At 39.8% G+C, this 24,762-nt stretch overlaps 1 long non-coding RNA gene across 6 annotated transcripts in view; it reads left to right on the top strand.

Moving 5' to 3' along the window:
- The window catches only part of LOC129050214 (uncharacterized), a 200,457-nt gene that overhangs the window by 77,553 nt on the left and 98,142 nt on the right, over nucleotides 1-24,762 (top strand). The window contains exon 8 of one of the 6 annotated variants that reach the window (XR_010137265.1): nucleotides 1,581-7,347. The exons of the other annotated variants lie outside the window; for them this stretch is intronic. This is a non-coding gene — a long non-coding RNA (uncharacterized LOC129050214). Of the gene's footprint in view, nucleotides 1-1,580; nucleotides 7,348-24,762 lie in introns of those variants that run through there. 6 annotated transcript variants of the gene reach the window in all.

The following is a 24,762-nucleotide window of genomic DNA, read 5'->3' as shown; positions in this document are numbered from 1 at the left end:
AATGTGATTAAAATATGTAGTGAGGCAAAGGGTAGTTTAAGAAACTGCACAGTTTTACAAGGAAGAAAATGGGGTGAGAGAGTAAGTACCCTCCATCTGAGATTGCTTGTGACATGGCCAAGGGCCTTCAGTGTGCCCTGCATCCTAAGATGCTGCTGGTGAGGCAGAGTGGGAGGACTTAGCTCAACCTTTGTTTTTCTTCATGCACCAAGCTAGGGAAGTCAATTTTGCCTTCAACACATAGGACTGATTGTTCTTGATTTCATCATCATCGTCAGAAAAAATTTTATATACCTTTCTGTGTATTCAAAACATAAAAAAAGAATCTTAAATAGCTATAGACATTGCCACCCAGATGTTTTGAGTTCAAAGTAATTAACAACATGATAGGACACAATAAACAGAGCCATCTTTCAGACAAGTGCATGGCCTGATGAGACAGCAGATTAAAGGCTTAATGGGGCCAGGTGTGGGGGCACATGCCTGTAATCCAAGCCCCTTGGGAGGCCAAGATGGGAGGATTGCTTGAGGAGTTCAAGACCAACCTGGACAACATAGCAAGACTCCATCTCTACTTACCCCCCCAAAAATTAGCCTTGCATGTTCGCACACACCTGTAGTCCCAGCCACTTGGGAGGCTGAAGCAAGAGGATGGCTTGAGTCCAGGAATTCGAGGCTGCAGTGATCATGCCACTGCACTCCAGCCTGGGCAACAAACTGAGACTTTATCTTAAAAAAACAAAATAAAACAAAACAAAAAATGAAAGGCTTTATTGAGGATGGTTTCAGCTGGCTAAGTTCCAACCATGTTTCCCATCAAACTATGGTTTCTTGTACTTCTTTGTGACATTATAAAAGCAGTACATTCAAAACAAAGGAAAATTAGAATATACAAAAAGCAAAACTAAGAAGAATACCCTGAAAAAGAATTTTTTCCTTTTCTACAAGTTAGCCAATGTAATTGCATTGGTATATATCTTTGCAGAGGTATAAAATAGCATACTATTCTACATATGTTTTGTAACCAGCTTTTCCTCTTAACATAGCAAATACATCCGTGTCACTAGCCCTATTTAAGGTTATGTGCTTGAATAAGAACCTACCACCAGTCAAGAAGGCACATTACATGTTACATAGCAGCTTACATACTATCTTTTTAAAAAAATTAAAAGATACAGACAACTGAGAATCATACATAAATACATTAAGTTAGCATGAATCTTTATTTTAAACATTTAGATGATGTGCCTTGTAAACAAATCAGTTCAGTGCTTAAGAGTGATGAATAAAAAAGTTGGGAAGGTAAGGGGAATATTTTAAAATAATTTGGTAAAGTAGGATGGGAATGGGTTTTGGAGATGAACGGATGTTTGCACCCAGCTTCCCCAAGCCCTAGACTATGTGTAGGTGAGAATATCTAGCACTGTGTTTGGCACACTGTGGGCCTGGGGAGAGTTGGAACCCATTTAAATTAGCTGGAAGAAGCAGGGATTCAGAACACAAGGATGGTAAAGGTAAGCAGTGTCAAGGGGAGACAAGAACGTGATGGAAATACTAAAATGACTGTGTCTCAAAAACAGGGAGAGTGTTCAATAAATGGTGCTGGGATCGCTGGCTAGGCATATGCAGAAGAATGAAACTGGATCCCTGCCTTTCACCGCATACAAAAATTAACTTGAGATGGATTAAAGATTTAAATGTAAGACCTCAAACTGTAAAAATTCTAGAAGAAAACCTAGGAAATATTTACTAGACATCATCCTTGTAAAGAATTCTTCGCTAAGTCCACAAAAGCAATTGCAACAAAAGCAAAAATGTATAAGCAGGATCTAACTAAACTAAAGAGCTTCTGCACAATGAAAGACTCCATCAACAGAGTAAACAGACAGCCTGCAGAATGGGAGGAAATATTCACAAACTATGCATCCAATAAAGGTCTAACATCCAGAATCTATAAGGAACTTAAACAATTCAACATGCAAAGAACAAACAACCCATTAAAAAATGGACAAAGGACAGGAACAGACTCTTCTCAAAAGAAGACATACAAGCAACCCAAAAACATGAAAAAATGCTCAACATCACTAAGCATCAGAAAAATGTAAATTAAAAACCACAATGAGATACCATCTCACACCGGTCAGAATGGCTATTATTAAAAGTCAAAAAATAACATGCTGGTGAGGCTGTGGAGATGAGGGAATGCTTCTGCAATGCTGGTGGGAATGTACAATTTCAGCCACTGTGGAAAGCAGTTTGGAGATTTCTCAAAGAACTTAAAAATGGATCTAGCATTCCACTCAGCAATCCCATTACTGGGTATATACCCAAAGGAAAATAAGTTGTTCTAGCCAAGAGATACATATACTTCTATGTTCCTTGCAGAGCTAGTCACAATAGCAAAGACTTGGAATCAACCTAGATCCCCATCAACTGTGGATTGGATAATGTGGTACATATACATAATGGAATACTATGCAGCCATAAAAAGAACAAAATCATGTCCTTTGCAGCAACCTGTTTGCAGCTGGAGGCCATTATCCTAAACAAACTAACACAGAAACAGAAAACCAAATAGTGCACATTCTCACATGTAAGTGGCAGCCAAATATTGAGTATGCATGGACATAAACAATGAACACCGGAGACTGCTAGAGCAGAGAGGGAGGAAAGGGAACATGGGCTAAAAAAACTACCTATTGAATCCTATGCTCACTACCGGGGTGATGGGATCATCTGTACCCCAAACATCAGCATCACACAGTATACCCATTTAACTAACCTGCATTGTAGCCCCTAAATCTAAAAGTTGAAATTGCTAAAAAAAACCAAAACATAAATAAATAAACTTAGATATGCCCCGCCTCCAAAAAATGAGGAGAGTTTGGTGGTGGAATGAGGAGGGAAAAAATGCCCTTAAGTGCTACACCGCAACAGAACCCCTGGAAGACAAAGGAGAAGAAGATGATGGCAGCTAATGGATAGCATTTACAATAATGATGACAACACCAGATCGTGCTTACATTTCCCATGTACCAAACAGGGGCCTCTAAGCACGTTGCATATATGAACCATTTAATCTTTACCACATTTTGTCTGGCCTACCTTCTTTTTTTTGAGGTAGGGTCTCACTCTGTTGCCCAGGTGGGAGTGCAGTGGCATGATCTTGGCTCACTGCAACCTCTGCCTCCCAGGTTCAAGTGATTCTTGTGCCTCAGCCTCCCGAGTAGCTGAAATTACAGGCTCACACTACCATGCCTGGCTAATTTTTGTATTTTTTTCGTAGAGCCAGGGTTTCAACCATGTTGGCCAGGCTGGTGTTGAACTCCTGACCCCAAGTGATCCACCCGCCTTGGCCTCCCAAAGTGCTGGGATTACAAGCCACAGCACCTGGCCCTGACTTACCTTCTATGGCTATAAGGACTAAATGAATTTGTATTTGTAAAGTCCTTTAAATAGTGCAATATAAAAGTTTGTTAATAAAGCACACTTTTACTGAGACACACAGAGGTTAAGTACCTTGCCTGAGGTCACACAACTACTCAATGGAAGAAGTAGAATTAGAACCTGGGCCATCTGGTACAGGAGCCCAGGCTGCCCCTAAGAGATCTCTGGTCAACTCAGAAAGTGATGGGTTTGGCTCCTCCTGCCCTGATTTCACCTTACCCACAAAGAATGTCAAAGGAGATGCTGTCTTTCTCCATGGGAGAAATGGGAATGACCATTAAAGCTGAAGAATTCCAACAATGGGCACCTGCTGGCGAGCTGGGGGCTGCATTACTTCTGCCCCATCTCACCTCCTCCCATCCACTCCATCCCTCTGTCCTTATTTGAGGTGACAGGGTGGGAAAGGCACTCTCTTAGGAGGTTTGATGTGACATTATTTAGGAAAATGGAAACAAAATACAGACCCAGTCTGTAGAAATGTCACTATTACTGGAAAAGGAATTAAAATCTCCTTAAATAACCAATGTTTTCAAGATCTCTGGGTGAAGACTCAGAGTTAAGGTCCTCCCTTTCTCATTCTTTTCTCCGTTCCTCTTCCTCTTCCCTGGTTTCTGCCCCTCAACTATTGACCAACCCATCTCCCTCTCCCCACTGTAACAATAATGGTCATAACAAGAATGCTAGAAGCTCACAGTCACTGAGCTCCTGTTATGTAGCAGGCATGTTAATTCATGATCTCATTTAATCCCTGTAACAGCCTTGTGAAGAAGTGACTATTTTCTTAACCTACTTTATATGTGAATAAATTGAAGTTCAAAGAAGATAAATCATTTGACTGGTAAGTGGAAAGACTGGAATTGGAGCTCCAATCTCTTGCTAAATCCAACGCCACACTTTCTCTCCTTATCCCCCAAGGTGCTGGCACCAACTCCACTAAGCATTCAGTTTTCCAGCATCACCTGATTCTTGGAAGATAAGTGGGTAGATATGCATGGGCCTCCCTGAGTTGGATACTCTGGCACGTTTCACACGTGGTATTCCAGCCAGTTGGACTGTGACTTTTAGCCAGAAAGGTAATGAAATGCACCAAATAGGATCACAGGATTTGTTGTCAAGGCCAGCCCCTGTTTATTGAGTGTCTGCAATGGCCTGGCATTTGTGGTAGCTGCAGAGAGAAATGCAGTGGCGAAGGGGATGTGATCTTGCTATCAAGAAACTTAGCATTTGAAAAGGAAAATGAGACCAGCTCACATCAGAAGAAGAACCTAAGAAAAACATGGTGGGGGGGATTCTTTGGGGTTAGTGCCTGAGTGTCTACCCCTTACACTTTTTCCCTTTTCAGCCCCTTCAAGCCATGTGGTACCAAGGCTACCAGTGGGATACTGAACCTGATGCTAATAGGGATGCTGAGACATCTGAGGGTTGAGTTAGAGGTGAAGGAGTAAAGAAAGAGAAAGCCGGCCTCTTTTCAAGGTCTGGGCAAAGAGAGCAGATTGTGTGCCTCCTGAAGGAGACCCTTCACATATCTTCATCAGGATGTGGTCCATGGAAGGACCTTCTACTTCTGCTAATCATGGTAGCCCTGGAGGAGTGAGGCAGAAACTAGCAGATGAGCTTCTGCATCTGGTAGGTTGGGTGTCCTGTCAGTCTTTTCAGTGCCTCAGCAGATGGTAACAGGAAGAGAAACTTCCTTACCATTTTGGACTTTCTCCTTGCCCAGAACCAAACATCTGACCTATACAATAATGAGCATTCTCAAAGACATGTCATTGAAACACCACAAAGATCTTCTGGACCTACGGTCATGATGTCTGCATTGAAATAGCTATTAGATGAATGAGGGAAAAATGGCATAATTTTTGATAGCAACTGAATTAGAGAGCTGGAGGATTAAGTAAAAGGAAACACATGTCAGAAAGATGGAAACACATGAGTGAAAACGTAGGTGACTTAAAGCACAGATCCAGGAAATGGAACATGCAAATAATAAGCCATCCAGAAGAAAAAAAGGAAAGAGTAGAAAAGTGGTTACTATATCCAAAATGAAGGAACATTTCACTGAGCTGAAGGAAGACGTTAGTTTCCTGATTACAAGAGCTGAGTCTAAGTAAGAATTAAGACAAAACAAAACAAATCCAAACAAAAACATGTAACTCAACATATCCTCATTAAATTCATGACTATTCAGTGTACTAGACACTGTGGAGTTTCACCCAGATACCCCCTTCAGGACTGGGGCACCCTAACTTCCCACCCACTGCTGTCCATATCCAATACTTGTTGATGCAATGTACAAAGGAATGGTTCTCTTGTCCCAATATGAAAACTCAAACTCAGCTCCCATAAGATTAGCTGAGGCCTCTGTTAAGGCTGCACGCAGCTACTCAGATATTCCCTTTGCCCAATCCTGCCTCTTTATCCCTTATAGTCATTGTTCTCAAGAGCACTCCTCTGTAAAATTCCTCCTGCCCACAAATCCCCATCTCTGAATGTTTCCCAGGGAACCTGACCTATGACACTTTATACTAAACAAAGCAAAACAAAACGAAACAAAAATCCAAAAACAGAAACAAAACAAAATTCTCCCTTAAAAAACCCCCTAAACTGATGATATTTTCTAATAGAGCATTCTGATTAGTTGAAAATAAAGGAGAGCTGGGTGTGGCAGCTCATGCCTGTAATCCCAGCACTTAGGGAGGAAGAGGTGGGAAGATAGCTTGAGCTCAGGAGTTCGAGGCCTGCCTGGGCAACATAATGAGTCCCCGTTCTCCACAAAAGGAAAAAAAAAAAGCCAAAAAAATTAAAGGAGAATTGGACTAGTGTTATGCTTGTCTGCCATACGGAAAGCTGAAAGATGATAAAATTAAGTGTATAGAGAAAAGCCAACTGAAAGTTAGAGATGGTGAAATAAAATCTATTGTGAGAAAAGGTCTGAAATCAAAGAAGCATATAATTAAGAAAATATTGTTTATTTGGTTCCAAAGAAAATTATTTTGGAAACAGGTAAGGACTCTGTTTATTACTCCTATAGCTTTTCTGGTGAAAACACTGTAGAAAATTATCTACCCAAATGACAACTGAAAACAATGGAGATCTCAAGACCAAAAGGATCGGAAAAATGGATCATGATAATGATGTAATTGAGATGTTGTAAAATATTGGTGAGTATGGATTATTGGAACAGAAAGAATGAGATGTTGGGAAAAACTGGAGTTAAGAGGTGTGGCTGTGTGTGATGGTAGGGGGTAGGGAAATTAATATCACAGTGGGAGGAAATAATTACTTATTAATGATATGCTAATAGGGGAGTCAACATTAGCTTCAGTAGTTATGGAAGGAAGGTAATGTTTAGCACATTTGACAAACAAAAATACCTCCCAAATTACCAGGAGGAATAAAAAAATGAAGAGAAACTTAACGAGGCCAGCAAAAAAATACAAAAACAGGTAAAAAAGAAACAATAGCAAAATGTAAAAAATTGAAATTAAATATAAGATGGAGGAATTAAGTAGATCAGTTATTACAAGAAATATAAGTGGATATAGTTCCTTTTCAAATGTCAGACTAGGTTAAAAAACAAAACCCAGCTTAATGCTCCATACAAGAGTTATACCCATGACAAAGTGAAATACTGTAAATTAAGGGTTGGGCAAAGACATCCTAGACAACTGCAAAGAATAACAGAACAACAAACCCCAAGGTATGAAAGTTTGAATTCATGAAACACTTCAAAGAAATATACTATGTAATGATAAATGGCATAGCCTATTAAGGAAATATGATGAACACAAAATATCAAATAACACAGGAGACAAACACATAAAGTAAAACTGCACTCCAGCCTGGACAACAGAGAGAGACTCTGTCTCAAAAAAAAAAAAAAGAATACAATTGTAGGGGGTATATTTAATAAAGCACTTTCAGTATCTGGTAGATTAAGTAAACAACAGGCCAAGTGCAGTGGCTCATACCTGTAATCCCAGCACTTTGGGAGCCCAAGGCCGGTGGATCAAAGGGTCAGGAGTTTGAGACCAGCCTGGCCAATATGGTGAACTCCGTCTCTGCTAAAAATACAAAAATTAGCTGGGTGTGGTTGCAGGCACCTGTAGTCCCAGCTACTCGGGAGGCTGAGGCAGGAGAGTTGCTTGAACTCGGGAGGCATGGAGGTTGCAGTGAGCCGAGATCGTGCCACTGCATTCCAGCCTGGGTGACAGAGTGAGACTCCACCTCAAAAAAACAAAACAAAACAAAAAACCCCCAAAAAACCAAACAGTAAACAAAAATATAGTGAATTTCAATAAGATAGTCAATAACATGGAACACACAAACACCCACACACAGATCTATGCAAATGTGTGTGTGTGTGTGTGTGTGTGTGTGTCAAGGTACTCTACAGGAATTTTTATCTTTATCTGTGTCCATAAAGCATTTGTAAAAGTTAATAGGTAACTGATGACACAAAAATATCTAAATAAAATTTAAACAGTAGAGGTTTCATAGGCTACATTTCTGATCATAATGCAGTAAAACTAGACATGAGCATAAAAAGTTGACAAAAAGTTCTTAAAATTAAAAACACTCTTTTAAATAATCCTTGGATCAAAGAAGATAACCAAATTAAAGTTATGAATCAGAGTAATAAAAGTAGTATTTCCTACTATATAAGACATTCAAACAACTTTGTACTGAGGCAAAAACTATACCCTTAAATTGTGTTTTTTGTTAAAAAAAAGATTGAAAATAAATTTTAAAATACTGAACTTAAATTCTAAAGTAACAATAAAATATGAATGAGGAAGGAGGGAATTAATAAAGATAAAAGCTAAAATTAACAAAATAGAAGACAAACATAAAAATGGATAAGTAAAATCAAAATTAGGCTCTTTAAAAATATTGATGAACTGGATACAATTCTGTCGATTATGACTGAAGAGAGAGAGGGAGAGAGAAAGAGGGAGGAAATGAAATGAATATACTATTGGAAAGGAACTACAACCACACATATGAAGAAGATAAGAAAATTTACTGGTGGATATTATGTACAACTCCACAGAAATAAATTTGGAAGCCTACAGTAAATGGATTTTTTTTAAGTAAAAATATAGACTCTGGAAATCAGTTATAGCATGAAGAGATAGGAAATATGAATAAATCAATTATTAGTAGAAGAGTCTGGAAGGTGAAATACCTTGCATTAAAAAAGGCACCAGACCCAGATGGTTTTACAGATGACATTATAGTCTTTTAAAAAATCATTTACAGTATTATATAAACTTTATTTGACCACAACAAGGAATGACATTCAAATTGTTTTGTGAAGATAACTTGGAAAGACAGTACAGAATTTGAAGACCAATTTCAATAAAGAATTATAAACAGATTTTAGCAAATTAAATTCCATCAGTGTATCAAAAACTTGTGACACCACTACTAGATAGAGTCTATTACCAGAACTCAAGAATGTGTCTTAGTTATTACAATTCTTTAGTAAATTATATAAAGGCTTCCAATTAGTTGTAATGGATGTGATGATAGTCAATGAATCCTTAAATCCTGATTTCTGAATAACTTGGTGATTGCAGGAGTGGGGTAAGGATAGAGTGGACATTGGTGGAAAAGAGTCATTTAGCTTTAGGCAAATGCATTAGTTATTTGTGCTTATTGATTTAATTTTTAGGATGTGAGTTGAAGAGAGGAGTGATGACTAGGCCATGGGCCTGTGATGAGTGCCTGTCATGTTCCAAACCCTTGACTAGGGTGCTTTGCATACAATGTCTTTTCATTTAATGATTTAATCAGGTCTCGGTTAATATGCTGAGCACACACTCATATTAATAGAATGCCTTCCAGAAACATTCATTGAGGACATTCAGTGAGAAATCAACATATCATTTTAGAAGAAGTTAGGTAAAAAAGGGACTTATGCATCGAATGTGATTATTGAAATTGGTTGCAGATAAACACGTTAAATACTTTGCTGACAGATTTCATTCATAAGACAAAAGATACAGCAATTTCAACTGATGTGTGAGTTCATAGATCTTGACATTGCTTTACAAGTTCGTTAGAATGGTTTTGCTGGCTGTAATCATAGAAGCATACAGACTTCTGCTGCAAAGACATCAGAGCTCACCTAATTTTCCTAGGCTATCTTAATAGGGTGTCTGCTGGTTGTACCATCTCTGAATGGGGAATCTCTTAATCTCACGATGCAAGGGCAGAGGCTTTCTTTTCCATCTGGCATAGCTCTATCTGAAGACCTTGGGGAACTTAGGGAGGAGAGTGATTTCCAACAGAAGGGAGAAGACCTTTGGACATATTTTTGTCATGAAGCAGCCTCTCATCCTTCCTTGAGTATGCTTCCTGCTACATCTGTCTCTGGCATAGCCTGGGTTTCTCCTGTTTGCCTTGAGAAGGGAGATTCTTTGGTACATTTACAGGGCCTTGAAAGCCTGGTGCCTTCCTAGAAGGAAGGAAATAATCTTTCTTGTACTACAGAAAAGAACAGAGCACAGCTCTGGCTAAAGTATGTTGCTAAAGAAGTTTAAACAAAGCAAACTACGGATACCTCAGATGCAAGATTTTGTTACTTAACAAGTCGGAGTAATAACTACTAAGTCAATGAATCTAAGTCTACCCTATAAACAAGGATTATGATATTTAAACAGGGCTTTGCCTCACGACAATTGTGTCGGCAGCCAATTGTGATAGCTACCCTGTCTTTCTGCTTCATCGCTTAAAGCGACAGTCTCCAGCTTTCCACTCCGCATCTATCATAAAGACACATTGATTTCCTTTCTGGAGAAACACATATTTCTTTTCTCCTGCTAAAAAGATAAATCTGACAGATTTTAATCTAATGTAGTTGTTCACAACTGTAGAAATACGTACAGTGCCACATATGAAAACAAAAATACAACACTCCCAAAGGAGAAGGAGTTCTGTGGCCAAGTTTCTTCGTAGAAAACACTTGCATTAAAATACACACACAATTGCACACACACACACACACACACAGAGAAATAAAGTCTGAGAGTTGTGTATTTTAATATTTTTTAAGATAGTGTACTTGCTTGTAGTGACATCAGCAAAGTTTGGTCTCAATTAAAATTTGCACTAAAACTATATTCTCTGTATTTTTGTTGAATTCTAAGATTCTGTAATGTTGGGCTTTAAAATGAAGTCTTTCCCAAGATAAAACTTGGCTTTCAGAGGAAACACCATTTGAGATATCATGTGGAAAAATGAAGAATTACCAAGTCTTGTACCCAACAGACTCCACTAACTGTATGTTTGTTCAGTATGTGGCTATGACGTGACCCAGTGTGTCATAGAGCATCTGCATTATTTCATATAGTGATTCTGAATAGCTTTTATTGGTAGTCTCTTCAATGTGTCTAAGGAGATTCAAGATGTTATATCTACATAAGATTTTTTTTCTGAATTTAAGTAAACATTTAAATGGATATTTTCTTAAGATGGTATTAAAAGTCTGTGGGAGAGGGACTGAAAATTATCAAGGTTTGATGCTTTGTACCGCTCATTCATTGATTAGTTACATGCCCCTCACTATGAGTTATGCGTAAGGTGAGTTTTAATGACAATTTTCAAAATATCTGAGTTGTTTGCATGTTTTGTCTCTTCTTCTAAGTGCAGATATGGCTGATTGCGTTTTCATTAGAATGGAGAGCTTGGATGTCTTTTGTTCATACCTAGTGGCAATTTCCTGTCCAGGTATCTTGGCCTAATACATCTTATTTCAGCTAATTCTCAGAGGACAAAATAAAAAACAATCTACATCATGAATGAAAGTGTAGAGATACAGTTTTAAGTGACCATTAATCTAATCCTGCCTTAAGTAGTCCATCATTTCAATAAAGTTTCAAAATTTTATTCTCATAATTTTGAATATTGTATTAAGATATATGATTCAAGAAGAATCATATATTGGGAAGAAAACTATTGAAAGTTGCTCTAATAATCCTACATAGTGATTCATAGTGTATATATGTATAGAATTTCTTTCAATGAGCAAAAATAGAGATCTATTTCTCTTTTAAAATGTGAACTTTAGGCTGGACATGGTGGTTCACACCTGTAATCCCAGAACTTTGGGAGACTGAGGTGGGCAGATCACCTGAGGTTGGGAGTTTGAGACCAGCCTGGCCAACATGGAGAAACCCCGTCTCTACTAAAAATACAAAATTAGCCGGGCGTGGTGGCACATGCCTGTAATCCCAGCTACTCGGGAGGCTGAGGCAGGAGAATCACTTGAACCCGGGAGGCAGAGGTTGCAGTGAGCTGAGATAGTGCCATTGCACTCCAGCCTGGGCAACAAGAGTGAAACTCCATTTCAAAAAAAAAAATAAAAATGTGAGCTTTAATAAATTCCCCTTTGGTGTGCTTCCATTGTCTTTTCTAAGTCCCTAAAAATTACAGACATTATTTTCTATATGATAATATACCCTAAAGTACCCTGCAGTGCATTGTTGGGTTAATTCTGATGACTGCTTTGGTTTGAGAATGAACTGGCAACTCTGTTATCTGTCCTTGATGTGCCATTTACAGATATTTCACCCTGAAAAGCACAGGGTGACAGGAGAAAGAGAAAAGATAAAAAGTGGCCAAATCAGAAGTTACCTTGTTAGGATAATTTTAGAAGAGGTTGGCATTTAAACTATAAGAGGAGTAAATTAACTTCTTAATGTAAAAATTAAGAAAAGGAAGCCAATGAAAGTGAGTGAACTTATTCATTTGAATATCATGGTGTCCTCATTAAGCCTCAGCCAATAAATCAGTGGTTAAAAATTTGTCCCAAATTCCATCTGGTACTGGTGTTATTTGAAAATTTAACCCAAAATGAAAGGCCATCCTGAGAAAGGAAATATGTGGTGTTTTCTTGAAAGAATATTTGCGATGCCCCAAACTACAGCTGCTAGAAGATATGAAGGCAAGCACAAAATATTACCTGGATCATGATTTATACATGCTGAACAGACAGTAAACTCACTGCACTCCTTTGCCCCCACAGAAAGTGCTCACAGCTAGCTATAACTCCAGTGTGGTATTTCCAAGCAATGTTTTCCAAAGTTACCAAGATTTTTCTTATTTACAAAAGAAGCAATTCATTTTGTAGGACATTTCAAACTGGCAAATGGCCAACAACAATTTTGACCAAAGCTGGGTGCAAAAGGTATTGCAAAACACAAAGCGAAAGAATATTTAGGCAAGATGGAAACAAAAAGGAAGATTATTCATCCTTGCATATGGCTTTTTAAAGCCATTTACAATGAAGCACCGCTTATGGTAGTTTCCTTAACATTTTCTCCATTGAGAAGGCAGAAGACTGAATATGTTTGTGAATCGGTTACAAACGAAAGAGAAAGGATTCGGAATGACAGTGGAATTTAGCTGTTGTTTGAGAATCTGCAGCGTGATAATGACACTGTTAACCAGGAGAATGGAGAATGTGATCTCATTTGCTTTTCCAGAAAGAGATTTCGAGAACATAACCAAAAATTAAAGTTGCTAGTGATAGTGTGAAAAGTAAACAATAACAGGCTTACCACAGTTATGCATCTGATTGAAACAGGTAGAGTATATCTGAGGTCTTAGAACCAACATTTTGTTCATCTGTCTGCTACGCATGGAAATGTACTTCAAAAGAACGGAGAAAGTGTGGGCTCTCTCGAGATGTATTTAGATAACTTTATACAATATGCACATTAGACCATGCGTCATGCCACCAGTTCATGTCTCGGGCCTCCCATGGCTAAACTGTAAGGAGATTTAGGGGCTAAATAAGATTCTGGGAGATTTCATAGTCCATTTCTTATTTGCTGGGGAAAGACTTTCTTACACAATTCCAGCTACATTAAAAGAGACTTTAGAGGCTGGGCGCACTGGCTCATGCCTGTAATCCCAACACTTTGGGAGGCTGAGGCGGGTGGATCAGGAGGTCAGGAGACCGAGACCATCCTGGCTAACACGGTGAAACCCCGTCTCTACTAAAAATGCAAAAAATTATCCAGGCATAGTGGCGGGTGCCTGTAGTCCCAGCTACTTGGGAGGCTGAGGCAGGAGAATGGCATGAACCCGGGAGGTGGAGCTTGCAGTGAGCTGAGATCACGCCACTGCACTCCAGCCTGGGCGACAGAGCGAGACTCTGTCTCAAAAAAAAAAAAAAAAAAAAAAGAGAGAGAGAGAGACTTTATTTGTTAAATTATTATTATTTGGATAGGGTCTCACCCTGTCACCCAGGCTGGCATGCAACTATGTGATAGTAGCTCACTGCAGTCTTATACTCCCAGGCTCAAGGGCTCCTCACACCTCAACCTCCTAAGTAGCTGGGACTACAGGTGCATGCCACCACACTTGACTAATTAAAAAAATTATCTTTTGTAGAGACGAAATGTCACTATGTTGCCCAGGCTTGTCTTGAACTTCTGGACTCAAGCATCCTTCTGCCTTGGCATCCCAAAGTGCTGGGATTACAGATATGAGCCACTGTATCCATCCCAAATTATTTACAGATATTTACTAACAATCCCACTCCTCTAATATCACCATCACTTGACAAGTCCTGATCATCTGTTTTAAAGAAGATGGGCTGGGCACGGTGGCTCACACCTGTAATCCCAGCACTTTGGGAGGCCTAGGCAGATGGATCACGAGGTCAGGAGTTCAAGACCAGCCTGGCCAAGATGGTAAAACCCCATCTCTACTAAAAATATAAAAATTAGCTGGACATGGTGGCGGGCACCTGTAATCTCAGCTACTCAGGAGGCTGAGGCAGAGAATTGCTTGAACCCGGGAGGGCGAGGTTGCAGTGAGCCGACATCATACCACTACACTCCAGCCTGGGAGACAGAGCTAGATTCCGTCTCAAAAACAAAAACAAAAACAAAAACAAAAACGTGAAAATGTCTCTTAACCTCCCTTTTCCTTTTCCAGCTGATGTGCAATGTCAGACAAGTCATTAATATTCTTTTTTTTTTTTTTTTAGACAGGGTCTCACTCTGTCTCTCAGCCTGGAGTGCAGCAGTGGGATCATAGCACTCTGCAGCCCTACCCACCCGGGCACAGATGATCCTCCCACCTCAACCTCCCAAGTAGCTGGGAGCACAGGTGTCCCGGCTAATTTTTAATTTTTTTGTAGAGACAGGGTCTCACAATTGTTGCCCAGGCTAGTCTCCTAGGCTCAAGTGATCCTCCCACCTCAACCTCCCGAAGTGCTGGGATTATAGGAGTGAGCCACTGTGTCTGGTCATGAACACTGTAAGCCTTAGCTTTCCCACATGGAAAATGGAAATGACAATGCCCACCTCACAGAGGTGACATGTGCTAATGGATTGAAAGCACTAGCATAGAAAAACTTACTAAACAGGCTGGGCATGGCGGTTCATGCCTATAATCCCAGCACTTTGGGAGGCTGAGGCAGGAGGATCATTTTTGGTTGGGAGTTCAAGAGCAGCCTAGCCAATATGGTGAATCCCCGTGTCTACTAAAAATACAAAAATTAGCTGGGCACAGTGGCACAATCCCAGCTACTGGGGAGGCTGAGGCAGGAGAACCGCTTGAACCCAGGAGGCGGAGGTTGCAGTGAGCCGAGATCACACCACTGCACTCCAGCCTGGGTGACAGAGCAAGACTCCATCTCGGGAAAAAAGAAAAATACAAAAAGTAGCTGGGTGTGGTGGTAGGTGTTTGTAGTCCCAGCTACTCAAGAGGCTGAGGCAGGAGAATTGCTTGAACCCAGGAGGCAGAAGTTGCAGTGAGCCAAGACTGTGCCACTCCAGTTTGGACGACAGAGCAAGACTCCATCAAAAAAAAAAAAAAAAAAAAAAAAAAAGAATGAAAAGCTTACTAAACACTAGAGAGCTAAAAGAAGTGGAAAGAAAGCAGGAGAAAATGACTTGGCTTGTGGCTTTTAGGCTTTCCTCTCAATCATTTCTATCCTTTCATTTCTGTTAATTTCAACAATGCTATTGACAGGAACATCTGCCAGACTCCTGTGATTCCTCCTCATTTTTTCCTGACATACACCCTCGTCATCTTGTTTCAGACCACTTTGCATTTGGTATCTCAGAACTTGAAGAAATTAAATCTTTTCTGGAAACAGAGTGACCTTCTACTGCAGAGGAAGCCACCACTCTTGGGTGTTCCCTGTGGTAAAATACGACTCTGATACAGCAAATGATGCCCCCAGGGCTGGAGTAGTGAATCCTCTGTCCAAAGCACTCGGCCTTCCCCAAGATTAGTCATTTGGCTGTCTCACTTTGCTGCTAGTAATTCAGAGATAATCATATTACCAAGATGCCATTTAATCTGTATTTGGCGTATCTCAAGTTTTCATCTTCATTAATAGAGCCATCAGAGTTTCATCGGGCTTGACTGGTATTGGATACACCAGTGATTCACCCGGGGGGTGAGGTTTGCAGTTCGCATGGAGAAACTGTGCTTGCCAGATGGCAGCTGTTAATCTGCTTGCATCAGGGGTGCGAGGAGGCCTAAGTTTGCCTGGCCTCTAGCCAGTGGGGCTCTCCCTCACCTCTGATTATACAATGACCTTTCAGCGGACCCTGTTCTCCACTCCCAGCAGGCCTGAAGGCACTGGGGGGAATGGATGCCTGATGAAGGGAAGGAATACTTTTTCTGGCCTTCTTACAAGAAAGATTATTAACCAAATCTTTGCTACCTATATAGCCTAGGATATTGAAACATAAGATTTCCATGGAAGTGTTGTAGCCTTTCTCCTTAGTTCTGCTAAAATAGGGGTCTTGTCACACAATCATGAAATATTAGGCTTGCAGACAGTTTGAAGGGTTAGAAAAATGGAATTTATTGGGCAAAAAGGAATAAAAGGGGAAACAGATTCTCAGCATAGTTAGAGTCCTGCTAGTATAGGCTTCCCACCTCACAGATTGAATCCCAGGTACCACCCAGGAAGAGAAGGAGTCAGGCTCCTCCCTCCTGCAAATGGCATGAGCTTCCTGAGGCTCCACACTCCTCCCAGTGTGCAGGCCAGTCAGAGGTTCTCCAGGACCCCTTTATACATGGCTGTCTCAGAAGGCAGTGTGGTATGGTGGAAGGAAGTGAACCTGGGAGTCAGAGAAACTTGGCTTTGAATCCAGACTCCAGCATTTAACTAGCGATGTGAAGTTAGGCAGATCACTTAACCTCTTTGAGCCCCAGATTCTTCTGTTCACATGCTATGAACCTGATACTGTCATCATGGTGGGTGCTTCATAGTCAAGGCAGGGAAGTCAGATGGAGACCGATCCATGAGCCCCATGAGCCAGCTGTCCTGCTCCTGGGAGTGGAACCCATCCCAGCATTGGGTGTGGTGGTAAGGTTGGTGGTGACTGAGGTGTTTGTCGCTGGGGTGATGGGCAATGAGATGTCAGGGAGGCTCATCATACAATGCTATGCAGCGGTTTCAAGCAGTGCAGATTAAATCTTAAAAACTGACTAAGAGGGAGGAAAACCACAAAAACGTCTATGGGCACCATTTATGTATAAACATATATATGTGTATATATGTAGACATATATGTGTATATATGTACACATATATGTGTATATATGTAGACATATATATGTGTATATATGTATATGCTTATACATAAACATATATGTATATATAAGGTACATATACAGACAGAACAAGGAAATTTGGGGTGTCTTATGAGAATGCATACAAACTCAAGGATGTCATCAAACACAATAATGCTATTGCTTATGGGTTGTGGGAGGAAAATGGAAGGGGAAAAGGAGATAAAAGTTAATGAACACATGAGTAAAGGGCTTGGCACAAAGTTGTAACGATAGCGTGCTATGAGTTGAGGAGTATGACTTACTCAATGTTCTGTCCCGGGTCTAAAAGAAAAAGAAAAGTTCAACAAAAAAGTCAAGGGAAGGGGGAGAATATAATTCACAGTAATGCTATGGGGGCTTCAGGGTCTGGGTGTGAGGACCAGCACCCATGTGGCTATGGAATAGCTCTCTCTCTTGGCTCTCTCTCTCTCTCTCTCTCTCTGTTGAGGGTGGGAAGAAATTTCAGGAGAAATGTAAGGCATGGCCCAAGATACTCATTTGCTCTTACCTGAACTCTCAGTCTCTCAGTTTCTAGTTGCCTAAAGGCACTTCTCTAATTTTTCCCAATTCTCAGTGCACACTCGGTTTTTGTGACTTGGTCACTGCAGACCTTTCGGAAGGTGTGGTGCTCATTCTTGTTAAACCAGTTGAGAATTTCCCCAATCCTTTGGCCCTGCACACAAGTGTAGCTGCTCTTCCAATCAATGGGACCTTTGTGTGCAGCAGGGCAGAAGGATATTATTATGTGACAAATGACCACAGGGAAACTCCCATTATTTTCCTTGTGTCTGAGAAATTATAAATGCGTAATAAGGCACACTTTGTAGTAACCCTTGTTAATTTATGATTTTAAATATGAATGTGAATTTATTGGAATGATACAATGAAGAGTCACCATAGGCACTGATTATAATTATCACCAAGTACAATGAAGCAGAGAAAGAAACTATCTCGCTCCTAAATGGCATCATCCATATAAGCCTTGCCTTGTTCAAAGCTACTCTGTATTATTTTCTTCTAAATAAAATAAATAAGGCACACATAAAGAACAGAACCTAAAGAGGAGAAGGAATGGTCTATTTCTTTTTGTTTTTTGGAAGCTAAATTTTTGAGATAACATTAAAGATAAAAATCAGCAAGACACCTCTGGGCTACGAGAGGCTACTCATGTCACATGTCCATTTATCACCATCATCTTCTCTATGTTCTCTTCCCTTCCCCCCACTTTCTCCTCCTCCTGCTTCTTGATTAGCCAGTCAGATGTCTTATTCTTCTGAAGGAAGTGATTTGTTCAGAGATGGGTACATGATACCAGGCTCTGCCAATGCAAGGCTTGCCTGAGACATTCGTTGGAGATGTAAAGAAAGAAGTATGCTCACTTCTAGAATAGCCACATATAAACCATTAACTGCAGTGAAGAGAGCCTGATTAAGGATGCCAATGGAGAAAGAAGCAGAGCAGCACAGAGCAGGAGCACTAGTGAGATGAGCATGATGACATTACTTGAGTACCTGGATCCAGCCACACCTGAAAACTGAACTCTCTAAACTCCTCACTTATTGGAACTAATATGTTTCTCCTTTTTGGTTTTAGTTGGTTTCATTGACTTTTTACTCATGGCAAACCAAAGATTTTTTTTTTTTTGAGACACAGTCTCATTTTGTCACCCAAGCTGGAGTGCAGTGGCGCAATCTTGGCTCACTGCAACCTCCACCTCCCGGGCTCAAGCAATTCTCCTGCCTCCACCTCCCAGGCAGCTGGAATTGCAGGTATGCACTACCACACCCAGTTATTATTATTATTATTATTATTATTATTTGTATTTTTAGTAGAGATGGAGTTTCATGATGTTGGCCAGGCTGGTCTCGAACTCCTGACCTCAGGTGATCCACCTGCCTTGGCCTCCCAAAGTGCTGGGATTACAGGTTTGAGCCGCTGCACCTGGCCAGCAAACCAAAGATTTCTGAGTAACACACCAAGTAAGAAAGGCAAACACTGCCACACTGGGAAGCACACACTCATTTATTAAACATTTAGCATGTCTTACTCTAGAACAGGAAGAGCATTTGTACAGATCATATGACTCATTTGAATCAATTTCAAACAAAGGGAACAAGTCTGTGCGTTAGTTCAAAGACGCCTGCCATATCTTTGGGTATCTAAATAAGTTCACGTGTGTGATTTTACTTTAATAACCAAAAAGAAATGTGGCCATAGGTTGGGTTACCTGGATCATATATTCTAACTAGACAGTAATTCATAAATTCTGTGCCAGCAGTTTCATTTGTGACTACAGTTGCGTGAAGGCATGAAGAACTACTTTAATAGTCATAAGGTGATGAGCTGTATGACCTAAGGCAATTTACTTAACTTCTTTGTACTGTCAGTGTTTATCTGTCAAGTGGAAATAATAAGAGTATGTACTTCAACCAAACTTCCACCAATTCTTCTGAGTAATAAATAAGCAAATATATGTGAAGTGCTTAGAATGGTGGCTGGCACACTCACTCAGTAAATAATAGCTATTGTTATTAATTATCACCACCACCATCAACTTCATGTAGGAAGCTTCACAAGCAGTTTGAATAACTTGCAAATACTTTATTTACCACTTACGAAGTATTTTGCCTGCATCATCCAATTTGAAACTAAATCCACACTGCCACACAATATGTGTTTTACAGTTTGGCTTCTTGCAATTGAAAAGAGCATTTTTTTTTCAAATATTTACATAATATTTTGCAAGATCCACTGAATCTAGTATCACATATGAATGACTGAGGAACACTTTTTTTTTTTTCTGCAGAAGAGTTAAACAAAAACATTTAAAATACAAATGTGGACCGGTTCTGGATATCTTTTACCAAGATTGGAAATTTAACTGTTTAGTAAAACTTTGGTTATACCTGTTATATTTGTGAACAGACCTAATCACGGGAAATAAAATGTTACTTTGTTAAGAGTTACTTTATCTGTTCCTTAATATGTCACTGATATCAAAAAGAAAAGGGTGAAGCAAATTCATACTTTCATGTCATTGGTCATTTAAAATATTTTTAAAGTTGGACCTCCTGAAAGACTTAGTGTGTTTCATGTCACCAACATAAGCAGATTGTTGAATTTGACACATCTAAAAGTTTTCTATGTTTATGGAATTTTCTCACAAAGACTTGCTTTCAAAATGCTAAAATATTCATTCATAGTAAGAGGTTTTTTTTGTTGTTGTTGTTGTTGTTGTTGTTGTTATTGTTTTCCCCCACATGAAAAAGCTTTGAATTAACTGGGCAAAATTTTTCAATAGTCTCTTTTCTTTTTTTTGAGATGGAGTCTCGCTCTGTCTCCAGGCTGGAGTGCAGTGGCGCGTTCTCGGCTCACTGCAACCTCCGCCTCCTGGGTTCAAGCAATGCTCCTGCCTCAGCCTCCCGAGAGGCTGGGACTACAGGCGAGTGCCCCCATGCCCAGCTAATTTTTGTACTTTTAGTAGAGACGGGGGGTCTCACCATGTTGGCCACAATGGTGTCGATCTCGTGACCTCGTGATCCGCCCGCCTTGGCCTCCCAAAGTGCTGGTATTACAGGCATGAGACATTGTGTCCGGCCCTCAATAGTCTTGTTTAAGGAGATGATACAATTTTATTCTTATATCAATTTCTAGAATTTATCAAAGTTTGCTAGTAATTCTATCTTTTATTTTGGACCTTGAAGATATTTTATCCAATTCAGGGAAAACACACCTGCTTTAATAACTGCTAAGGGGACAAGGATGGTGTGGGAGGAAAGATTTATATAATTAATTTTACAAGTGTAAATTTTAATAATTTCTTGTATAGCAAAACAAAAACCAAAAAGCATATACAATAAAACTTTCTTTGGTATTTAGATGGTATTGTTTTTGTCAGAGCTTTGGCCAGAAGCTAGAAGAAACAATTTAGGTCTGAATTGTTCTCCTCTGTTTAGGCTACTGTGTTACTAAAAGGCTTCTGATATTGCAACTTTATTTATTTATTTTTTTTTGTAGTTAGTAAGTGTTCCTCACTTGTATCCTTGATGGACTAATCTATTCTCCACCTAGATACTTTGAGTTATTTTCTCAAGAGTAGTTGCATTTTCTTCGTTGTGTATCACAAAGTAAATGCTAAATTCTAGACATATATTGACACTCACAATTATGGACACCAATCATTTTGTGAAGGTGAGCCATACTTTTTAGGTTTTATGAATATCGAATGCATTTTAAAAGACAGCCAGATTCTCCCAGTGTTTACACAATGGGACTAAATGAGTGTTAATAACTTAGGTCTCTTAGAAGCTGTATGAAGATATGCTAACAAAGTTGTTTGCTAATACACAGAAGAGATATGTCAGTGTTGGTGGTGTGTCTGTCCTAGAGAAAGGAACCCTAGGGACAGGCTTTCTGATTCAGCTTCATATCATCAATGAGCATTTCAGGGACCTTAGTGCCAAGTGTTCTTGAAGTGATGCTCAAATTTGAAATTTAAACTTAGCAAATTTTATGTACATATTTTAGGTGGGTAATGCAAGTTCAATCCAACATTCCATACACAAAGGGCACCTGGATATTCCTAGGTCTCAGTTATGGGAATACATGAAGTCAAATGAACATTGATAGCTCTTGAGACCCTTCCATGGCCCCAACAAGACCGCCTGTCATGGCTGGTCCCTTCTGTTGCTTCATCTGGGCTCCACTGGGCTCAGCAGTTCTCCACTGTTGTCCTGGAGGAGTCAGAGGGGCGGTGAAGTCTGTGGTGAAGTGTGTGGGGCAGATCCCTCTGTCTGTGTGTCTCACTTCATCACGTTAGCCTGCAGGCAGTACAATTTGGACCTGAGTCTCATAATGCCTTTTATGAAAGAGCGCATCAGACTGAGTTTCTGGCACTGTCTGGGAAACACACAGCATTCTCTTCCATCTTGGCTTCCCATGTCTTCCCAGAACCTTGTGTTCCAAAGTTCTTTTTAGTCCAGACCCTCAGCAGTGTTGGACATAAATTCATGCAGATACATGTTTTGGGGATAGCAGGGTAGGAAGTTTGTATGCCCATGAGTCTTAGCACATGCCACACTACTATTAATATATTTCCTTTTAACGGATGGCTCAGGCATAGAGTGACAATTTGATCTAAGAATGTAAATAGACCCAGAGGTTTTATAAAAAGCTTCTTTTGTGATTTTGTGGTGATGACGATTGGACTTTTAATAAATTTACCACCTATAGATAATGGCTGTAGATACAGACACCAACACAAAGAGTGAATAAGAATTAAAGGAAATCTGTGAAAGATCAAAATAACAAGGAGATCGTCATGGTATTTTTCCGGGGTTGTTCAGATATTGGAGAGGCGTGGGAGTGTTCAGTAGTCAGTGACTTCTGCATGATATTTGCATAGAGAGAACTTTAAAAAGGTTGCATTTCTTTTCTGCTTTCATATTTACTTTGGGTTAAGGTTATAGGATCTCCTTGGCAATGTTGCTGATGCTATTTTTGTAAACCCCAAATCAGTGTTCAAATGTAGTGGGATGGAAATTTTGAGCTACAGCAACAATAAATACATTTTATGTCCCTGTAACATTCAAGCTGTAGTATGTCTAAGAGTCAGTGAAAGTTGTTCCCTGCCTTGAACTCTGAAGTAAGAAAGAAACTTTTGTTTATAAATGTTAGAGATTTTGTTTTTGCATTTACTGCAAAGTTAAGTGCAGATATCATCTACTTTAATCAGTTTTGGCAAAATATCAAGTGTGCTTGTTTGTTTGATAAGGGAGGAAAACCCCCAACTTTTCATGAATGCAAGTCCTTTACCTGTGTTGAAGATACATGACTTCTGTCCATAAAGTCTTTGATCTTGTGGACTCATACAGAAAACACAGGTCCTGTACAGGCAATAAGAGGCAGATATGTACTCCAGAACATCGTTCTCATCCATTTTAATAATGTCTGATTTTGAATTTATAGGATTTCATATAAAGGACCCCATTTATAAGTTTTTTATTCTTCTCCTCTAAAGATGTAAAACTTCATATGCTGATTCGAGTGAAACTGAGAGTAGTCAATATCAATCAAACAAAGATTATTTAATATGCACTTTAGCATATTCTATATTGGATTTTTTTACGAGAATATTTGATAAGAGAATAGGTGTGTGTGTGTGTTTCTATATCTATCTTTCTATGTTTTTCATCTCACCGTGCTTCCACACTATAATCTCCTTGAAGGGCAGGGCCATGTGCTATTCATTTTCTTAACCTTGTAACACCTAGTGGGAGGCTCTCAAGACATGAAAACCAGTTTATAATTGTATCAACTTTACATTCTGGAAGATGCCTGTCAGTGGCCTTTTATGGTCCTTGCACCCATCTGGTGGCGTGGATGGGGCAAGCCTTACAGTCCTTATTTTATAGATGATGAATTTGAATTTCAGAGAGAGTGAGTGATTTACGATTCCAGGCATGTCTTTCACCCCATCCATTTCTTGTGGCCCATCTCTGGACACTTTATGTTGAGGGAAAGGAGCATTACCCTGCAAGCCTGGCAGGAAGAAGGGCTGCTGACAAATGGTGTGTTTGAATTTATGGATTGGGCTAGTGACAGTTGACAGAGCCTTCCTATAGAGACACAGCATTCTCCATCATCACTGGCACCTTGCCCCTAGGACCACAATGAGTATCAAACCACATTTAAGACAACCGTGAACAAATTTCAGTGGGATTGGCAATGAGATTTCCAAATGGACAAATCTTCTGCCTGAAGGTGGTCATCAGCATGTCTGTAGTGTATAGAGTTCTCTACTAAATCCACAGCCTCTGCTTCACCTAACTCTTTTTTTAACCTGGTTTTGTTCATTGTAGATAAGAGTTCTCTCTCTGATAGCCAGGAAGTTGTACTGAGAAGGGATCAGCCACAACAAGCTTGATTCACTGGGCACGTTACCTTGTGTTTTTGTTCAGCACCTCTTTATATAACAAAACTGTCTAATCTCTCAAAGTCACAAAAGGTTAACATTTAACTAAGTCCTGCATGTCATTCTGGGATGGACATCATGACAGTTTGGCATGTCGTTTGGCATTGTGCATGTGCTGATACATTTCCATCCAATTTACAAACGTTTCATTGAATGCATACCATATGCCAGGTGATTGTGCTGCTGCTGGGGAGAAGGTGGGAAATGAGGCATACACAATCCCTGCCCTCACAGAACCTAGTGGGGACAGATGAGAAGAAAGGAATGCCAGTGGAATTAGTGTGATGAAAGAACAATCCCATGAGATAGGAATAGCTTTTTTAGAGCGCTAGGCATTCTGAAACTTTCTGGTTATCTCAGATCTCAGATTGCTTAAGCTTCTTCATGCCCTTACAGGTAGGCTCTGGTCTTAGTAGCTCTGAAATATTGTGAAAGTTTCGTGACCTCTTGGGACCATAGTTTTATCATCTGTGAAACATAGACATTAAAGGGGAGGACTTTCAAAGCTTTTGCAATCCTAAAGTATCATTGTTGTATTATTGCAATAGCTAACATTGATCAAAGTCTGACTAGGTGCCAGGCACTGGACAGGGAGCTCTTATAAGCATTGTTTAATTTATTAAGTGATTTTTGTGGATCTTTTTGTATAAACCTGGCTACAAGCAGCCTAAGGAAGGGCATGGCAGGTACTCTGGTGAAATCCAGATAACCATCAAGGGAGAAGATGGCTTTGTCTAGATGTCTTTC

The sequence above is a fragment of the Pongo abelii genome, chromosome 16 (assembly GCF_028885655.2).
Source record: "Pongo abelii isolate AG06213 chromosome 16, NHGRI_mPonAbe1-v2.0_pri, whole genome shotgun sequence".
NCBI classification, from domain to species: Eukaryota; Metazoa; Chordata; class Mammalia; order Primates; family Hominidae; genus Pongo; species Pongo abelii.
The sequence above is the reverse complement of the archived record's forward strand: the minus strand, read 5'-3'. Positions and strand labels throughout refer to the sequence as shown.